This window comes from Nannospalax galili, unplaced genomic scaffold (genome assembly GCF_000622305.1).
Source record: "Nannospalax galili isolate Female #2095 unplaced genomic scaffold, S.galili_v1.0 scaffold171, whole genome shotgun sequence".
Classification (NCBI taxonomy): Eukaryota; Metazoa; Chordata; class Mammalia; order Rodentia; family Spalacidae; genus Nannospalax; species Nannospalax galili.
The window spans coordinates 3,300,994-3,320,112 of NW_008329362.1; positions in this window are offsets into that span (position 1 = coordinate 3,300,994).

A 19,119-nucleotide genomic window follows, 5' to 3' on the forward strand; every position below is an offset into this window, starting at 1 on the left:
GACATTTTGACTTTTAGCCAACAAATTGGCTACATTTCTTTGGGGTCTTTTTACCCTAACTGCCTAGCCAATTCCTACCTCCTCTTATCACACCATCTTCTGAAGGAGTTACTCAAATTGCCAATAGGGAATAGGGACCACAGACTGCTCTGGCTTCTTCCACGCTGAATAGGGATGCGGGGTGAGGCAATTGGAGTACCCCTTCAGTGGGTCTATCTAAAAGACACCCAAATTGCATAACTTTGTCTCTAAGGGGGAAAAGAAAGACCTTGAATCATGAATAGGAGATGTGAAGGAGAAGTAAAGGCAAGAGTAATTAGCATTACAAGTTCTAGACAGGGAACTAGAGAAAAGTCAGAACAGGGCAACCTTCAAATGTTCATATGAGAGTCCATTGGAGTTTCTTGACAAGGGCTTCCAAAAGCATCCCTCTATTGGGTTCTTCCTCATTTTTCTTTTGTCTCCCAAGGCTGGACTAGTTAGCTAGGAAGAGTGGCTGTATACTCAAGTGAGGGTCCAGTGACCCTGCTTGGCACTCCTTTAATGAATGAGCACAGTCATCAACAAGCCCAGTTGTGACTATGTTTAGTGATCAGGCTCAGCCGAAATCGTGATGATGGTAGTCATTTCATGCAGACAGGACTGCTATATAGCATCAAATTATTATTATTATTATTATTATTAAATTTTTTGGTCTTTTTGAGACAAGGTCTCCCTGTAGCCCCAGCTGGCCTGGATTTGCTATGGAGACCAGGCTGGCCTCAAACTTACAGAGATCCACCTGCCTCTGCCTCCTAAGTGCTGGGATTTAAGGCGTGTGCCACCATGCCCAGCTTATCATCATCTTATTAAAAGGACCGGGAATTTAAAATGATTTGGTGCTAGGAGCCACAAATGAGGGAGAACATAGGTCGTTTGTTTCTCTGAGTTCTGTTACTTCACTTAGTATAACAGTTTCTAGATTCGTCCACTTACCTGCAATTTCATTATTTCATCTTTCTTTACTGCTGAATAGAACTCCTGGATTGTGAGGCAGGTGTGGTGACCAAGGTCAGCCTGGTCTATATAGGGAGTTCCAGGCCAGCTGGGGCTATAGGGAGACCCTGTCTCTAAAAAGACCAAAAAACTGCATATCAGATTGTTTAGTACAAGTGAGCAGGTGTGTGTGGTCTACATGGCCCTTTGCACTCCATTGGTACAAGCCACCATGGCTAAGGCTGTTCTGAGGGAAAATACTTTCTTTTTTATTTTTTAAAGCATACTACAATAAGATTTTAATAGAAGAAACTTGAGGAAGGAAGAATATATTGGAAGTTTGCTTTCTGTTCAACTGCTCTGAAACTGAAAATGCTCAAAAAAATGTATGAGAACAAAATATAGTAAAACATCCCCATTAACCTCTCCTTATTCTAAACCACCACCCCCCCTTTTAAGACAGGATCTCCTTGTAGCCCCAGCTGTCCTGAATCTTGCTATGTAAACCAGGTTGACCCTCATCTCACAGAAATCCTCCTTCCTCTGTCTCCCCACAGTGCTGAAATGAAAGGTGTGGGCTACCACACCTGGCCTAGCATCTTTCTCATAACCTTGTACCTGAATCGGTGTTAAAATTTTTTTTAGTTTATTATTTTTATTTTATGTGTATGAGTGTATTGCCTGCGTGTATGTCAGTGCATCCATGTCATGCAATGCCGTGGAGGTCAGAAGAGGGCGTCAGATTCTCCTGGAACTGGAGTTAAGGACAGTTTGTAGCCTCCATGTGGGTGCTGGGAATTGAACCTGGGTCCTCTGCAAGAACAGTCAGTGTTCTTAACTGCTAAGCCATCTCTCCAGTCCCTTAAAATTTCTTCTTAATAAACTTCAACTCCACTTCAAAACAAAAGAAAACAAAACATTATCATTTTCTATATAACTAAATATTAACAAGTCCAACTCAAGGTATCAGGGGTCTTGGAAGGTGAGGCCTCAGCACGGCAGTTTTCAGATGCTGATTTGTCTGTGGACACTCTACCATTTGTCCTGGAGGAGGATCTTCTGGAGACTTATGTTTTTGTTGTTGTTTGTTTTGTTTTTTTGTTTTTGCCATTATAGGGAACTTAGAATGTTTCTCTTTGCTTCTCAGTTTCCTTAAGCTCAGAGTAATGCCTTGTGCTGTCTTGGGTGGCATATTTGAAGGAATCACATTATAGTCTCTTGCAGTATATCTCTTGTGTCAGTTAATTTTCATGATCTTTTTATTCCTCTGAACACATTCAGTGCCTGGCGTGTTATTTTCTGTTCCCGGGGATGGGAAAATACAAGCAGATAGCAGGAACAGGAATATCATCCTTTTGGGAGTGTCTGCCACCCAAGTCTGATCCTCATGAAATGTCAGGTGAACCCAGCCTGCTACATCTTCAGAGAACAGTCTGCCATGGAGTCACACCTTCTGACACCAAAGGCTTGAAGCTAAAAGGCCTCCTTGTTAGTTGGGAAGAGGACAGCAATTCACAGCTAGGGCTTGTCAGCTCTTATGCGCTGGAGTCATGGATGCCAGAGCTGGAGTTACTACTCCAGGTATATTAGTCACCTCTCTCGTTACAACTTTCTTGAGGCCTTGGTTCCCTCATCATTCCCTTGGGTTTCCTGGAACATGGCTTCAGTTTGGCCTTATGTGATATGTTAGAACTATCATATTTTTGTTCAGGATATACATGTCTCTAGAGTCTCAAATAAATCTTTATTTTCTTGCCATCTGTATTTAAATTATTGATACCATCCCACAGAGTGTTCCTGAATATGTTATTAGTGGAGGCAGGATGTTGGTGACAGGAAGGGCTTGTCCCTTAAGAACGAATCTTCAAGAGGCTTTGATTTGCAGGTGAACTTTCTCGTTTTCCTTGGGATTCACAGGTTTGACATTGCCCATTGAAAGAAACCTTTGATTCCATTAGATGTCCTGTGATATGCTCCTCTATAACTGGGACCAGTGCTAATATCACATTTTCCTAACTGAATTCCTCCTCAAAGCAATTCTTGACATTGTAACTTGAGTCTGACATTTTCAAGACTTCTTGGGAGAAGACAAAGCCAGCAAAGATAAGGAAATCTGCAGCTCACTGTTCTACTTTAAAAAAAATATATGTTTGAGTGTTTTGCCTGTATGTATGTAGGTGCGCCTGTATTACATAATGCCCTTGAAGTCCGGAAGATGGTGTTGGATCCATTGGAACTGGAGTTATAGAACGTTGTTAGTCACCTATGTGGGTGCTGGGAACTGAACCCCAAAAGAGCAGCCGGTACTCTTAACCACTGAGCCATCTTTTAGCCCTGGGAAATGCTTTCTCAGTTCCAAACATTTAACTTACTGATGAACTTTTGTTAACCTGTGATTTTATAACAAGTTTTTTTTTTTGAAACGAACTAATAGCACAGTTCATAAGAGTCACTTTGAAGTGCCTAGTCATACAACATGTAATTAACAGTAAAGTCTTACAGTACAAACAGGGGTCTTATCTATCCAAATAGCTTTTAATGTTAAGTTTCTTAATGATCTTTAATAAACCCTTGCAATTGTAACAACAATTACACCTCAGTAGCTTCAGTGAGTCTGAAGGTTCCTCTTTAATTTATTTCCAACATTTCCCTTTAGAGAAGAAATTCTGAGTACCTAGATACAGCTATACATTTGTTACCTGTTCTGAAAATTAGGTTGTCAATTCTCTCTTTAGCAGAAGAAAGGAAGGTTATTTCCTTTCCTCCCAATAGCTACATTTTAATGAATTTTTTATTTTACTGATTTATTCTTGACTGCCTTTCCCTTTCCATTTGACCTTTTGGGCCAATCAGGGCTTTTAGCGAAGGATCAAAGAAATCTGAGTCCTGGCTTAGGCAAATCCCAGTCTCATTTCTTTTACCTGATTTCCCTGCCTTATCTTTGCCTGACAAAGATAATCATCACATAATATTAATCATCTGGAACCCTGACCTCTGAAAGAGTGAGTTTATAAAGCAAAATTTCTTGATGGCAAGTCAATACATTTTAATGCTGAATGCTACATTCTAAAACAGTCATTTGCTTTTATTTGTTCTTTTTCTTGAAGTGAAATTCTCATAACATAAAAGTTGCAGTCTTAACCACTCTAAATTGTATGATTCAATCACTTCCAGCACATTCATAAAGAAATACAACCATGAACCATGGCCACTGTCTATGGTCATGCATTGATAAATGATAGGGATGAGTTCTGAGAAATGTGTCCTTAGGCAATTTTGCCACTGTGTGAACATCCTAGAGTGTACTTACACAAACTAAGGTGGCTATATAGCCTTCTCAGGGGACCACTGTCATATATGCGATCCACCACAGACATAAGCATCATTAGGCAGTGCACAACTGTAATTCCAGAACATTTCCATCACCATAAAAGGAAGCTGCATGCCCATTAAGCAGACACTCCCCGTTTCTCCTTGCTGGCTGCTGAAAATCACTAATCTGCTCTTTCCCTATGTGTTTGCCTACTCTGATAGTTCATGTATATATATTTTGAAATGTGAGGCCTCTTTCACTTAATATAATCTTTTCAAGATTTGTTTATGATACCACATGTATCATTACTTTCTTCCTTTTTATAGTGAGCAATAGTTACTGCAGTATACACGATCTGTCCATGTACTCCTGGGGTTGTTCAACTTTTTGGCTGTTTGATATGAACACTTGTATATAAGTTTTTGTATGAATATTTACTGTCAAATTTATTGGGTAATATCTAAAAGGAGAATTGCTGGATCATGCAGTAATTCTATAATTATTTGAGAAAATTAATTTTATTTTTACAAGTGCTACTATTGAAAAATTTTTTTGTCATTAAGTCTAGCTATTAAATAGGATTTATTATGAAACCTTCTTATTTGTATGAGATACATTGGAATGGGGATATTAATTTGTTAGCTTTTCTTCCTTTAATCAATAATCGAGGACCCCAAATAAGTTATTCAGACAATGAAGATAAGATGGAATAGTATTTCTTTAATCAAAATTACTGAAGCTTACATCTCCCCGTTCTGTGCTTTCATTTAACAAGTATTCCTTAGACTCCAACAGTGCATAAAGAGCTATTTTAGGACCTTGAAATACAGAGAAAAACACAAAAAGGATTCTGTCCTAATGGAGTTATATTTAAGAAAGTAGGACATTATTTTACATATGGACAACGCTGTGAATGACAGAAGGAACTGGTGTGGAGTTTTTATCTTAGGCTCTAAGGGGATTCTCAGATCATAGAGTGAGTGAGAGTCATCTGGAAATATTGTTAAAGTACAGATTGGAACGTGAACAGTCAGGAACACAAGCTCCATCTCAGCCCCAGTAACATGATATAATGCTGCAATATGTGCAGAGAAGGCCTTCCTGAGGTAGAGGTTCCTCAGCAGGGATGCGAATGCGTAATGTGCATCTGGATCAAGTGGAGTCTGGGGTGAGAAAGTTCCAGAGAGGGAAAACAAGTCAAGGTTCTGTGGAAGAAGCAGGCTTGATGAAGGGAGAGATGAGTAGTCGCCCATCTCGTTCCCTGACACACAGGGTCATAAACATGGAACAAGGTAAAATTCCTTTGATTGCTCACTAACGCAGGTGAGAGTTCATTCCTAGATCCAGGGATGCCGTCACAGCACCATCTTTCATTTTAATTATATATGTATATTTACAAAGACTCCGCACTTTCGCGCCGTTCCTTTCAGCCCCGCTTTCTCTTTAACCTTTACTTTCTTTTGTGTGTGTGTCTTCCCCTTTTCATTTAACATTTTGAGCATTTTTTAAAATTCAATTAACCGTTCTGAAAGCCAGCATAATATATCAAACTGTTTTTAGAAATTCCTGGAGTTGTATAATGTCTATTGTTTAAATCTTTCACAGGGTAAAGTTATAAACAAGTCTCTGATAGATATTATTATTTATAAATGTAATGTCACATTACTAATTAATTCCTCAGAATAAAATTTTAAAATATAATGATACACCTTTAGATGACCAAAGTTTAATTAACCTCCAGAAAAATAAAAATTTTATTTTAATTTGTGCACCTACTGTTAGGAAATAGACTGCATTTCCATCTTCTTTCTCCTGTATTAACTGATAGCACAATCATCAATATTATTGTTTTTAATTTTTAATGTGATACAATTTATAAACCACACAACTCATTTATAAAATGGCCAAAGCAGTGCTTTAAAAATACAATTAAAAGATGATGCTTACAGTTCTAAATTTGTTAAGCTTATTATGTTTAATCCCTTGTTTTCAATTTTTACTATTTCTCTTAATTTTTCTATATATTTGTATAATTTACAATTAACAACTGCATCCCTTTTTGAAATTAGTTTTATTATTTTTCTTGATCTATGGCATTGACATGATAGATTTACTTTTTCTCAGTTTTTGCTAATACTATTTTGCTATGCTATTTAGAGATTAGGAGCATGCGTTTTGAGATCAAACTTATCTGGCTTTACTATTTCACTATCCAAATGTGCATCATAGGACAAATTGCCTTTGAGTGTTTATTTTGAGCTTTTTCATTTGCTAAAATGAGAGGCATTAAGTAATATGATTTATAAAACATCTACTTTATTACTTGTTTACATGTATGTGTGTATCTGTGTCACGTGCATGCCTTCAGAGTCCGGAAGAGGGCATCAGATCCATTGCAGCTGGGGTTACAGGCAGTTGTGAGCCACCTAATGTGGGAGCTTGAAACCAAATTCTAGTCCTCAAGCAGAGAGCATGCGCTGTTAACCTCTGAGTCATCTCTCCCACCCCACAAATGAATTTTTTGAAGGAGATAATAAAGTACTCAGCAAAGTGCTCAAGTGTGGTAAATGTTGGTTCCTTTTCCATGAATTTTTGAAGCTCGGTGCTCTTTAGCCCTGTGGTGAATGCTTTTCTAGAAATCCTTGAGTTAGGCTCGGTCTATCTACCTTTGCTACACAGGTAGCCTTTTGTGCTTCTTCCCTGCTCCCAGGATCCCATTCATGTCAGCCCAGAAATGAAGAACCCCCAGAGAACCTCCTTGAATCACCAGCAATATACCTCTCAGTGCTTAAAGCCTTAAATTCTTAAACTCTAAATTAAATACCTCCTACTATACCTTGGACTATATGGCACTGTAATCTTTCATAATATGCAACTATTGGATTTGTTTTTGCTGGGGAAGGAGTGTTATATTCTACTAAACATGTCAAATTCTTTAGGCACATGTAGTTTATTATAGTCAAAATAGTAGGAGAGTGCTGAATAGGGACATAGTTGTAGAATATCTATAGAGGGTGAAAGAGGCCCCAAGATGCTTTAAAATAAATTTCCCCATTTGGAAAAGAAGCCAGTATGAAGTCAGTTGATTAAAAGAAACTCTTTATGATGCACACACAATCAGTTTCCCATTTTAATCTATAGCAAAGCAGAAACATTTTACTGAAGACCTTAATGATAACTTTGAGGCATTATTTTGATCATTTTTGTATTTGAACACATTTTACAGTTCAAATACATTTGAACAAAAGGAGTGAAATAATTCAATGAAAGCTTTTAGTGTTTTTTAAGTGCTAAAAATGCTTCCCCCCCTTCTGTTAGAATGACCATCAGTAGTGCTATGAAATGATTATTGAGAGATAGGGTGAGTGAGATGCCTCTTTTGTCCCAAGTCTAGTCACTCATTGAAAAAAAAATTGCTTCAGGCTATGACTTTGGCATGCCATGGGTTAAATAAAGGTCAGCTGCAAGTGAAAAATAAAAAAAAAAAAACCAGTTCATCTTTTAGTGTTAAAGGGGCAAATAATTATAATTTTAGATGCTTTTAGTGCTCTTATAATTCAAGAAATTTTTTGGATTTCTTTTTCCCTCAAGTGAGGTTTTTCAGACCAGTGGTGTCCATAATGTATACGAGTGCCTAGGGGCATTTAGATGGGGAAAAGGAGAAATTTTACCGTATTTTTAAAAGCATTCTTGCTTACACAGGATTTTGCATGGTAATTAACAACTGAGTGATATGGCTAACCCAACAAGATTGAGAATGTTTTTTTCACATTTAATTTTATTAATGGTCATTTGGAATAAAGATTTTCTACAAGCTAGGTCCTAATCTCATTTTTGGTTCACTATTTCTGTAAAAGTTGTCTAAACACAGACTTGTGATTACTTATTACTGTTTTTTCTAACATATCTGTCTTTCTTGTGGAAGAGATTAAAGATTGTGAAGACAGTTTAACAGCCAACAGGAGTCCAAGAGCTCCAATCTCTTCAGACTTTAATCTTGGTGCCATCACATTCTTTAAGTGGCATAAGAAGGGGCATTTATTGAAAGGATTGCCTATGATGGTTCCATCAGGCAGGAAGAACCAGTCAAGTCAGTTCGTATTATCCCTGCCCTGTATCCTCTGCCCAGAAAGTATCATCATAAGTAGCAAAAATCAAATAACCAATCACCTGGTTATTTTTAGCAAATATTGACAGCTATGTAATAAATGTCTTTGGTGGTTGTGTGTGACGTCGTGACTTTGCGCTTGTCGATGGCATAAATGTTGGACACATTCTGATTAGGGCAGAGACTGCTTTGGATTACCTGTGTAATTCAGGTAATTTTTTAGAAGCAATCTTACTTAGTCAAAGAAGTTGGGAAAGGACTAGATATACAACCTCTTAATAAGTCCCAGGACAAATTAGATGTAACAGATTTCTTCCATATAAAATTTATTTACTGGCCCAAAAGAGAGGCAAAATTTCTGTATATCTTTGCTGGAGACAAGAAAAGGCATAGACTCCTAAAGCAGTGGGGTGAACTCCATTATGGGAAGGGTCCTATACTTAGCCCCTTGGGGAGAAAAGAAGCTAATTGTATTTCTTTAGGCCAGATAAAAGAAATCTAACCACGTTGTATTAAATTCTCTTTTCTCTTTTCAGGAAATCAGGCCCTATCAGAATAGAAAAATGAATGCTTTCTGTGGCTAATGATGAATGATTGAAAAATAAAAGCTTATTCTCAGTCATGCCAGCCAAGCCAGAGAGCATGGGGGATAAAGAGTTAGGAGATCCCTCCAGTGAGACTCAGCTTGGGATGCTCACATTTGGAGACATGCATTTTTATTTACTCATTCATAGAAGGGTAGATTCTATTATTTTTAAAGATATAAGAAGCCTTGCCAAAACTGTAACATATAAAATAGTCAATGTTTGCTGAAGAAATTCATGAGTGTATTTTAATGTTTTCTTACTGTTGAAATTCTTTTTCTTTTATGTGCTGTACAGAGTCATTGGGCCTGTGCTTGAACATATCAAACTTACCTAAAGCTTACAAATGCTAAAGCAGCCTCTGTCATTGGTGGATCACTCTATTAGATATTTCTCTCTTTTCTCCAGTCAGATTTTTATCACAATATAATTTCTACTTTTAGGTTTCAGTTTGGCTTTATGGGGAAATGTTCAAATAAATCTATTTCCTTTTTACGTGAAAGTTCATCCCATATTTCAAGATAGCTGGCATGTCTCCCATACAATTCTTTTCCTCTTCAAGCCCAACTACCATTTCCCAAGTGCTAGTTAGTGTTCCTTTTCCCTATCCATCTTAACCTTTTTTTTTCCCATTTAGTTTTTGGCCAGTATCTCTAACACATTTATTTCATAATCTACAACATAATGAGTCAGTTTTGAAGTATGAACTTAAATACTTTTTCTGTTTTATTTAAATTCTAATACTAAATTTGAAACTTTTTTTATTAGTAAAAATTGTATGACAGGGCCTGGTGTGGTGGCATATACCTTTAATCTCAGGAGGCAGAGGGATGTGGATCTCCATGAGATGGAGGCCAGCCTAATCTACATAACAAGTTCCAGGCCAGCTGGGGCTGCAGGAGACCCAGTCTCAAAAACCCACCCACTCACCCACCCACCAACCAACCAACCAACCAACCAACCAACCAACCAACCAAGAACACCTAGCTGTTGGTGTGATTTAAATTCATCATGGTTCCAAATAATTGCAGGGCCAAGTTTAAGTCACCCATCCTTTCCACACTTCTGATTTCCCAGTAAATTGGGGGATTATAATGTCTTCTATTTCTTAGGACTGTTGTCAAAATCAAATGAATCAATGTCTGTAAAACCTCCATCAAAGTGTCTTCCTCAGAGGGGGCATTGCAACTGTTTATAAAGCAAACAAGCTAGCTTATGCTCTCCTTCTATCCGCTATTCTCTCTGTGCTGTTTCCTTTAAAATGGTGCAGTGTGTTCAATAGCTTCATAATCACAGACCCTGCGGAATATGGCAAAAGAAACTCTTGCTCATGATTCATTCGGCTTCTTGGGATGGAGAGTTTATCCTAGGTTATCCAAGCAGATATAGTGTTGCCATATGGCGGCTATATGAGGAACTAGAAGGCAGAGTCAGAGAGGATGTGATCAGGGAAGCAGAGATTGGAGTGGCACACCTTGAGGACGAAATGGACCACAGGCTAAGCAATGTAAGCAGACATTCAGAACTGAAAAAAGCAAGGAAATAGATTCTCCCCTAAGGCCTCTATAATAAGCCAGCCCTGTTGACTTTAGGACAGGAAACTGAGTTCAGACTTCCTCCCTCCAGAACTATATGAGAAAAAAAAGTGTTATTTTCTTGCCACGTTTTCAGTTATTTTTTATTCAACCATAAGAATCTAATAGTGAAGGGCTGGAGAGAAGGCTCAAAGGTTAAGAACACTGGTTGTTCTTGCAGAAGACACAGGTTCGAATCCCAGCACTCACATGGCAGCTAACAACTGTCCATAACTCCAGTCCCAGGGGATCCAACAGCCTCTTCTGTCCTCCGCAGGCATTGCGTGACATGGCTGCACTTACCTATATTCAGGCAATACACTCATACACATAAAAATAATAAATAAAAATTTAAAAAAAGAGAATCTAATATTGGGATGTTAAACCTGTCTGAAACCTTGCAGTAGAAGTGGCTCAGCAAGAACCCGAGCTACTTCTGTGATGAGTATCAGAGGCATTGTTTTCCACCACCGAGTGGAAATGTACATCTTACATCTGAAAGTTTCCAGCGTTACTTTTGGGACAACAATGTGATTGGCCCAACAACATCGGAAAACGGTTTAACAAAAAGCCATGCTAATGCCTTTTCCCGGGTCCCTTTGATGCATAAGATAATAGTGTGGGGTATATTTTTCTTTTTTGCTACCGTTGTCTTCATCTCATGTCAAATTTCCATTGCCCCATTACCTTTAAGACCTCCTTAAGACCTTAGAGCCTGAGTGCTGCAGTGTCTTCTAACTCCTATTATTCTGCCTGTCACATCATTAATGGTAACAGCAATTTACTGAGCATCTACTATGTATAAAGTATGACTATGAGTTTAGAATAGTTAATTGTTATAATAATGACCAAATTATGTTGTTAGGATAATTCTTGTTACGATAATAAGAATTTCATATTTAAATGTGTGGATTTTATTTCTTCAACTTTGTATTTCTCTGTAGTTGGATAACACGTTGTTAGGTGTTGAATGAGTAGCAGATAGTGATTGAGTGACTTTGTGTCCACACTTGGCAGATACTACTTCAAGTCCATTTCCAAAATTGGTTTGCTTATCTCCAGGGTACCTAAAAAAGGCAAAAATCTGAGACATAAGACTAATTTTCAATTCATCAACAAGTGAATTTGAGAAAGGTTGTTTATTTTGAACTGTTAATGCTCTTTTTTTTTTTTTTGAGACAAGGTCTCCCTGTAGCCCCAGCTGTCTTGGAACTCACTATGTGGACTAGGCTGGCCTTGAACGCATAGAGATCCGCCTGCCTCTGCCCTCCTGAGTGCTGGGATTAAAGGTGTGCACCACCACACCTGTCCTCTTTTTATGAGAATCAGTTTTAGCAACTTTGAATCTACTAATTAAGAAAGATATCAGTAGACACATTGTAAGAATCTTTGTGAACTGCTTTGCAGGTCAAGCTTCCTGAGCAATTCAATGCAATTCAGTCTTCCTTACAATCTTTCCGAAGATCACGTGAAGAAAATATACGACATATTCCATTTTATAAAATGATGTTCTAATGTTTGGACCAGTTACTATGAACTGGTGGCTTAAAGCAACAGAAATGCATCTGATGGTTCTGGAGTCCAGAAATAAAAAGTCAAATTGTTAGGGGCTGGAGAGATGACTCAGTGAAGAGCACCGACTGCTCTCGCAGAGGACCTGGGTTCAATTCCCGGCACCTATATGACAGCTAACAATCATTCATAAATCCAGTTCCAGGGTTTCTGACATCCTCTTCTGGCTTCTATAAGCATTGCACCACAGGGGTGCACTTACACACATGCAGGCAATATACTCAAACACATAAAATAAAAATAATAAATAAAATTTAAATAATTAGATTGTTGAGGTTTAGAGAGAAAACTGCAGGCTTCCTTCTAAAATGACCCTAATTTCTGACCACAGGGTGTTTCTGTCTTTCTATATCTGTCTCTTCTCTTCTTGCAGCATGGGTTAGGCACTGTACACTATTCCAGTACAGCATCATCTGAATTTGAATCAAAAGTACAACAGCAAGGACTCTAGTTCCATATAAAGCAACATTTATAGGAATCAGGAGATAGAATTTCAGCATTTTTGTTTGTGTGTGTGTGTGTGTGTGTGTGTGTGTGTGTGTATGCTGAAATTCAATTCACACAACAAAGAAAAGGCAAAATCACTAAAGAAAGTGGAAGTAAACTTTCAGAATGTAAACCCAGAACTTCTGTTTTGCACACAACGCTATACATCTCATTACTGTTTTTCTAGTAAATTTTGCTTTGTTTCCATGAATTCAACTTTTAAAATCTTTCTTTACTTTCCCCTCCCTCCCTCCTTCCCTTTCTCCTTTCTTCCTTCTTTCCCTCCCTTCCTTCCTTTCCCTTCCTCCCTCCCTCCCTCCATCCGTCCCTCCCCCCTTCCTTACTTCCTTTCTTTATTCTTTCTTTCTTTTGTATGTGTGTATGTGTGCATGTATGTGGGTTCACATGTGCCGTGGCACTTGTGTGCAGATCAGATGACAACTTGCATGAGTCGATTCTTTCCTTCCACCATATGGGTTCCATAGATGGAACTTAGGTCATCAGGCTTGACAGCAAACATTTTACTCACCACACCATCTCCCTATACCTTTTCTCATGAATTCATAAAGTAGTTGTTTAATAATGTGCTTTAGAGTTTCATGAGTCCTAAAACCATGCTCACTAGTACGTAGTTTCCCAAATCGATTTTTTTTTCCATTTATGGATAAATTTTCCCTAAAATTTACTGTTTCCCACGACACTGTTCTTATTTCCAAGCACACACGATTGATCTGGGCTTGGGCATTTTAATATATTCGATGGGTTTTCTGCTCCCTATTACCTACAGTCCTATGCCAGGTTTTCATTTCACTTGAATGTTGGTTTCACACATCCTAGTTTAAGGCCCAACGCAGAATCCAGTGGTTCTTTCCTATGCGTGCATTTATTGCAGAGTGTCACAAACACATCAGTCTCTGGAGAATCACCTTCCTTTTCCTGTTTACCAAACACCTTTCAAAAGGGAAATGGAAATTCCAAATGGGGCACAAACTTTAAGTCTACAGTTGTATATTATCAGGGAACCAACCAACCAAACAGCAATTATCAAATTTTTTGTGCTAGGTGCTGCACAAGATGAGGATTCTAGATATATAAAAAAAACAGCATAAAAGAAACGTGGATTGGTGAGATGGCTCAATAGGTAAAGGCACTTGTAGTCAAGACTGATGGTCTGAGTTCAGTTCTTATGTCCCACATGGTGGAAGGAGAGAATAGAGCCCCACAAGTTATCCTTTGATCTCCATGTGCATACATGCAAATAAAAAATGTAATAAAAACAATTCTGTTTCATTTTCTTTGCATTCTATTCAGGGAGGCAAAAGTGTAAACAGATAATTGAAATAAGTGACTATGAAAATAATTGGACAAAGGCTTTGCTAGTATACAAAAGAAATACCTATCTGGCCTTCAAGTGTTCCCTAGCACCACACTTTGGAAATTAGTTGTATTTTCTCAAACAGTGTTCCTTATTATTCCAGATGTTTGCTGTTTGAAGGCATATGCTTCTTGCATAGATGGTGCTAAACTTAAGAATGACCCTGGCCACTTTGAGCATTGAATATACATTCTAGCTTTTTAATAATGCACAATAAAAGAATCAAGTAAGAAGAGTTATTTGAGTTGAGCAGCAATAACCTCTTCTTTTTGTCTTTATAGCATCCTAACAATGAAATAATTTTCTAAAGAAAAATCAGAAAAGGTGGGTATGCCATATTAGGAATGCTTAGATCAGATTTGAAAGAGTTATTTAAAGATAGAATTCACAGCATTAATTCCAGATTTCCTAGGGTGTTTGATTAATCTGGCCATTTCACATTGTTACAGTGTCGTATGTGGCATGCACTTTTCTAAAGACCAGAAGGAAAAAGTGCTTGTCCAGGTGCACTGAACAGGATCTGGACGGCTGTTGACTGGCCATGCAGTTCCTCCAGCAGCTCCATTTTACTTTCATTGCTTTTTAAGAGGTTACCTCGAGGACAGCGCTCTTCAGTCTGGGGAGATGCACTGTCTATTGTGGGCTGTTTTCTGTGTGACAGTTGTTCCTGTTTTGTGTTTGTTTCTCCTGTAATGAGGAGGCAACTTTCATCCAGAGAGATGTATGGGTCACTTGTTAGTGCACTTAAATACATCGAGGCAGTCCACCAGCTGGAGATTGGGACTTGTAGTTGAATTATTTTTGCACAGCGAATGGTTTTCCTTTTGACATATTTTAATATACTTGCACACTGAGAGCAAGGGTGGGTGAACAGAAAACAGACTGTTTTATTAACCCAGCAGTCACCTTTGAGGTTTGTACGTGTCCACTTTTTTTTCTTGCCTTTGTACATAATCCCAAGAGACTGGTACCTGGCTTTGCTCAGAATAACAAAGTCAGGCACAAATCTCCAAACACAATTGTTAGCTGAATGCCAACTGTTTCTTCTCATCTTTTTTTTTTTTTTAAACTTGAGCGTTAAGAATTGTATCTTCATGGGTAAACCAGAACCATTAGAGAATGACTTTGTTTTTCTATTTCAGATGCTTCCCTGTTATTTGTGACATTTATCTTACACTGTATAATCTGAAGTGATAAAAGAAAATAATTTCTTTGCATGTGTTTTGCAGAGCTTTTTTTTTTCTGAATCTACTAATAGTGAGAAGAAAAGAAGAAAAATATGTTACAAGCTTTAACTGGACTCCAATTTCAACTGAAATCACAATTAGGAGAAAGTGAGGGAAGACATCAACTCAGTCGGGAATCCAGGATCCAGCACACAGGGTTGCACATGCAATTTTCATGCAAACCCATGTTTCATAAACTTTTCCCAGAAAGACCTGCACTTCCTTCAAGTCATTTACCTTCCTTTTCCAAGGTATATATGTAGTTACTTAAAGAGCTATAATTTCTAAACAAATACAGTAAGTACTAAAAATCCATTTATTTTATTTTATTTTTTTTTTGTCTTTTTTTTTTTTTTTTGAGACAGGGGCCTCCCTGTAGTCCCAGCTGACCTGAACTCACTATGTATACCAGGCTGGCCTTGAACTCACAAAGATCTCCTTGCCTCTGCCTCCCAAGTGCTGGGACTAAAGGCGTGCGCCACCACGGCCGGCAAAATCCATTTATTTTAATTGTATTGAAAGTTGAAGAAACAATCAGAAAAAAATCCAGGACCTTCTCCTGGTTCCTAGTAAATGACGACAATTCGCAGTAAGTAGGTTATGGAGGAGCATGGAGATCTGAGGGCAATAACCACCCTAAGCCTGTTGTTTTCTTTTTCAACATCAGCTTCCACACTGTCAGTATGATAATAATGAGACACGCTTCTACCTGATATCTTGGAGTTTTGTACCTTCCAAACAAGTTTCATGCCACCTCATTTAATTCTCCAAACCAATCAGCGGATGTGTTGTATGAGTGGGACGATTATTAGTAGCAATGAACTTAAAAAAAAAGTCTTCCAAGATTAAATAAATGGTGTGGTAACAAGAAGCTGTGTTCTATATTTTTGGCCTTGTGATTCTGGGCTCATATAAAGCATTATTTTGCTGAATTAGTCAATGTGAAAGATAATAATTATGGAAAAACAGTTATGAAATATAATTGATGATTGTTTTGTGGTTTCTGCCTTGGTGAGATTTTCTTTGTAGTAGGGTGGGAGTTCACAGTAGTTACCTTGGAGATGACGCTATGCTTAGTGACTTCAGTAGTTCAGCTAACTACCAGATGGCAGAGGCAACTTTGCAGCATATGTCTTTGACTCTCAGCAGAATTTCTAGAACTCAGTTTAATTATTTACTGCATTTTGAGCATCAGCTTTGGTCAAATTCTTGACCTATATTTCTAGGGTGAAAATATGAAAAGAGACATTGCAATGAAGGTTTTCTAATGTACGAGGAAAAACAAACTAGAATGGGGGAAGACTCTGCCTGTCAGGTGTGTTGCTGAGGTCTGCATGTAGGTGTGGTGGGGTCAGAGAAAGCTTGGTCACTATAGGGCACTCCCATTCCCAGGAGATTGCCACTTCAGTCGTATTCACTTTAGTGTTTGTGTTACTTTATATCCATTATGTTTTAGTAAATTTTTAATGCTTATTTAAATCAAGTATTCAGAAGTCATTGTTTGGAAGTATGTTTAGTTTATAATTATTTCTGGCTTTCCTACAGTTTTATATGCATGTGCAAGCTTCTAACAGAGCAATTGCTACATCTGTAATATCGGTCTCCTTAGGAATGTGTTATTATCCTTATTAGAAAAACAATCCTTTTTAAAAGGACTGATTAAGCAAGTGCTTTGGGATGTGCATCAAATTCAGCATTTTCATTCATTATTCTGTGTTCGGTGATCTAGTGAAGTAACTACAAGTCCCATTTTACAGATTATGAACTGAGGCTCAGAGAATTTAAAAAATTGTCTCAGAACTGTGTAACTAGCAAAAATAGCATTCTATAGTTATGGCAGTGCTGACGGTTCCTAATTTGTCTACTTTGTTTGGTTTAACCACTTTCTCAGTAAGGTGTACAATGATTTACAAGAATAGCCTCATTTGAAGTGGATTAAGCCAAAGATAATTTATTGGTTTCTATTACCAGGAAGGAGAGTTGTTGTCAGGCCATGACTGGAACCAGTATTTCAAGTAAAGACTGTCTCTAGCTCATCTGTGTTTCTTGCTGTGTAATGTCTTTGTTCTTAGACTTGCTCCTCCTTCCAGTCCTTCTCACTGCTTGCCACAAAGGAAATGGAGGACATAGATAACTCACCTCCACTGTGAAAAGTTCCAAGCAGGATTTTCTGGGGTCACAAGGCTAGTCCTTGGCCTGCTCATTGTGACCAAGATGGTGAGTGCTGTGCTCAGGTTTTATTGGTCAGATGTTCACTTTTGTGACATTAAGGAGAGAGAGAAGGGAAGTCTGTTGTCAGAATTGAAGGGGGGCATCCATTTAACAGAAATCATTAAGATACCTGTTCTCATTGCTGTAGTTAATACTCCATCGCCTAACAGTGGGGAGGTTGCACCTACCTCTGTAAGATGGAGGCATTTAGACTATTTTTATCCACTAAGCTAAACTCTGACAAGTTTGTTTGGAACATTTGAAGAGTTGACCCAGATATATTCTCTATTTGTGAAACTTTTGTTATTTATCTAAAATGAAAACTTCTGATTCAGATACAGCACAGGATCAGTTACTAACATGGAGAAAAATAAAAGCACTGAACTGATGGGCTGCACACTGTAGACTTGCTAAGACAGACATCATGGGCACATTTGGTTCATTCTTTGGTCAGCATAGGCCTGCATCTTGAGGCTTAATTAAAACTATGTGATGTGTTGAGAATTCAGTTTCTGGGTTTAAAAAGCTGTGGCCCAGATCCTCATCTGTAGTGACTGTATGAAGGGAGATCCCACTTTGAAGCTGTGTTTGAAGTCACCAACCAGCTCATACTTTCTACTCTTTAAACTCCAGGCATACTGCTGTAAAAGAGTCTAAGCCTCAGAGATTGGTACTGCCATTTGTACATTTTAAATGCTATGAGACTTTATAGTGACATACTATGTTTCAATAAATGTTTATTTTAAAGAAGGAAATTAGGTTGTTTTCGAGAATGTGATGTGGGGGTATACTTTTTAATTAATTTCTTCTTTAACAATTTTGTATATACCTATAAAGTATTTTGATTATTTTCCCATGACCCTCTCTTATCATCCTTCCACTCCTCTCAGTCTCCCTTTTCCCCTACAAATCTCATGACTTTCTGTTTTGTTCTGTGACCCACTGAGTTTAACTAGGGCTGTCTGTGTACCTTTGGGTTTGGGATTACCTACAAGAGCCTGGCGGGTAACCAGCGGGAATAAGTGAGGATAATGACTGCCTATTTCCCAGATCTGTTAGTAGCTGTTCATCAGTAAAGGGTAGGGCTTCATGAACCCTCCCTATCCATGGTTGTCTATTGGCAGGGCCAGTGACTGCAGCTACTGTGAAGTCACGTTTGACATGGCTATGTCATGCATAGAAGATGGCATGTCACAGCCTTTCTCACTGTCTTCCAGCTCCTACATTCTTTCCACTCTGTCTTCTGAAATGTGCCCTGAGCTTAGAGGAGGTGGTATACATGTCCTGTTTGGAGTTGAGCCCTCAACCATCATTTATTCTCAGCATCTTGGGCAACCGTGCATCTCTGTGTTTATCACTGCTCACTGTGAACAGAGGCTTCTCTGATTAAGGCTGAGAGTAACATTTGTTTATGAGTATAAACATACATATTTAGGAGGCAGTTTGATGCTATGCCCATTTATCTAAGCAACAGTAGTTTCCCGTTTGGGCCTATGATCTCCCCATGGGTTTTCGACTGGGTTTGTAGTACCAGGCATGGATTCCTTCATGTGGCATGGGACTCAAATCTAAGCAGAAAACAGACAGTTACTCCCATAACAGTTGTGCCCCTATTGTGCAGGTGGGCACATCTTGCCTAACAGATTGGTATTGTAGTTTGTAGAGTTTGCAGCTGATTAAAATGGAATTATGGAA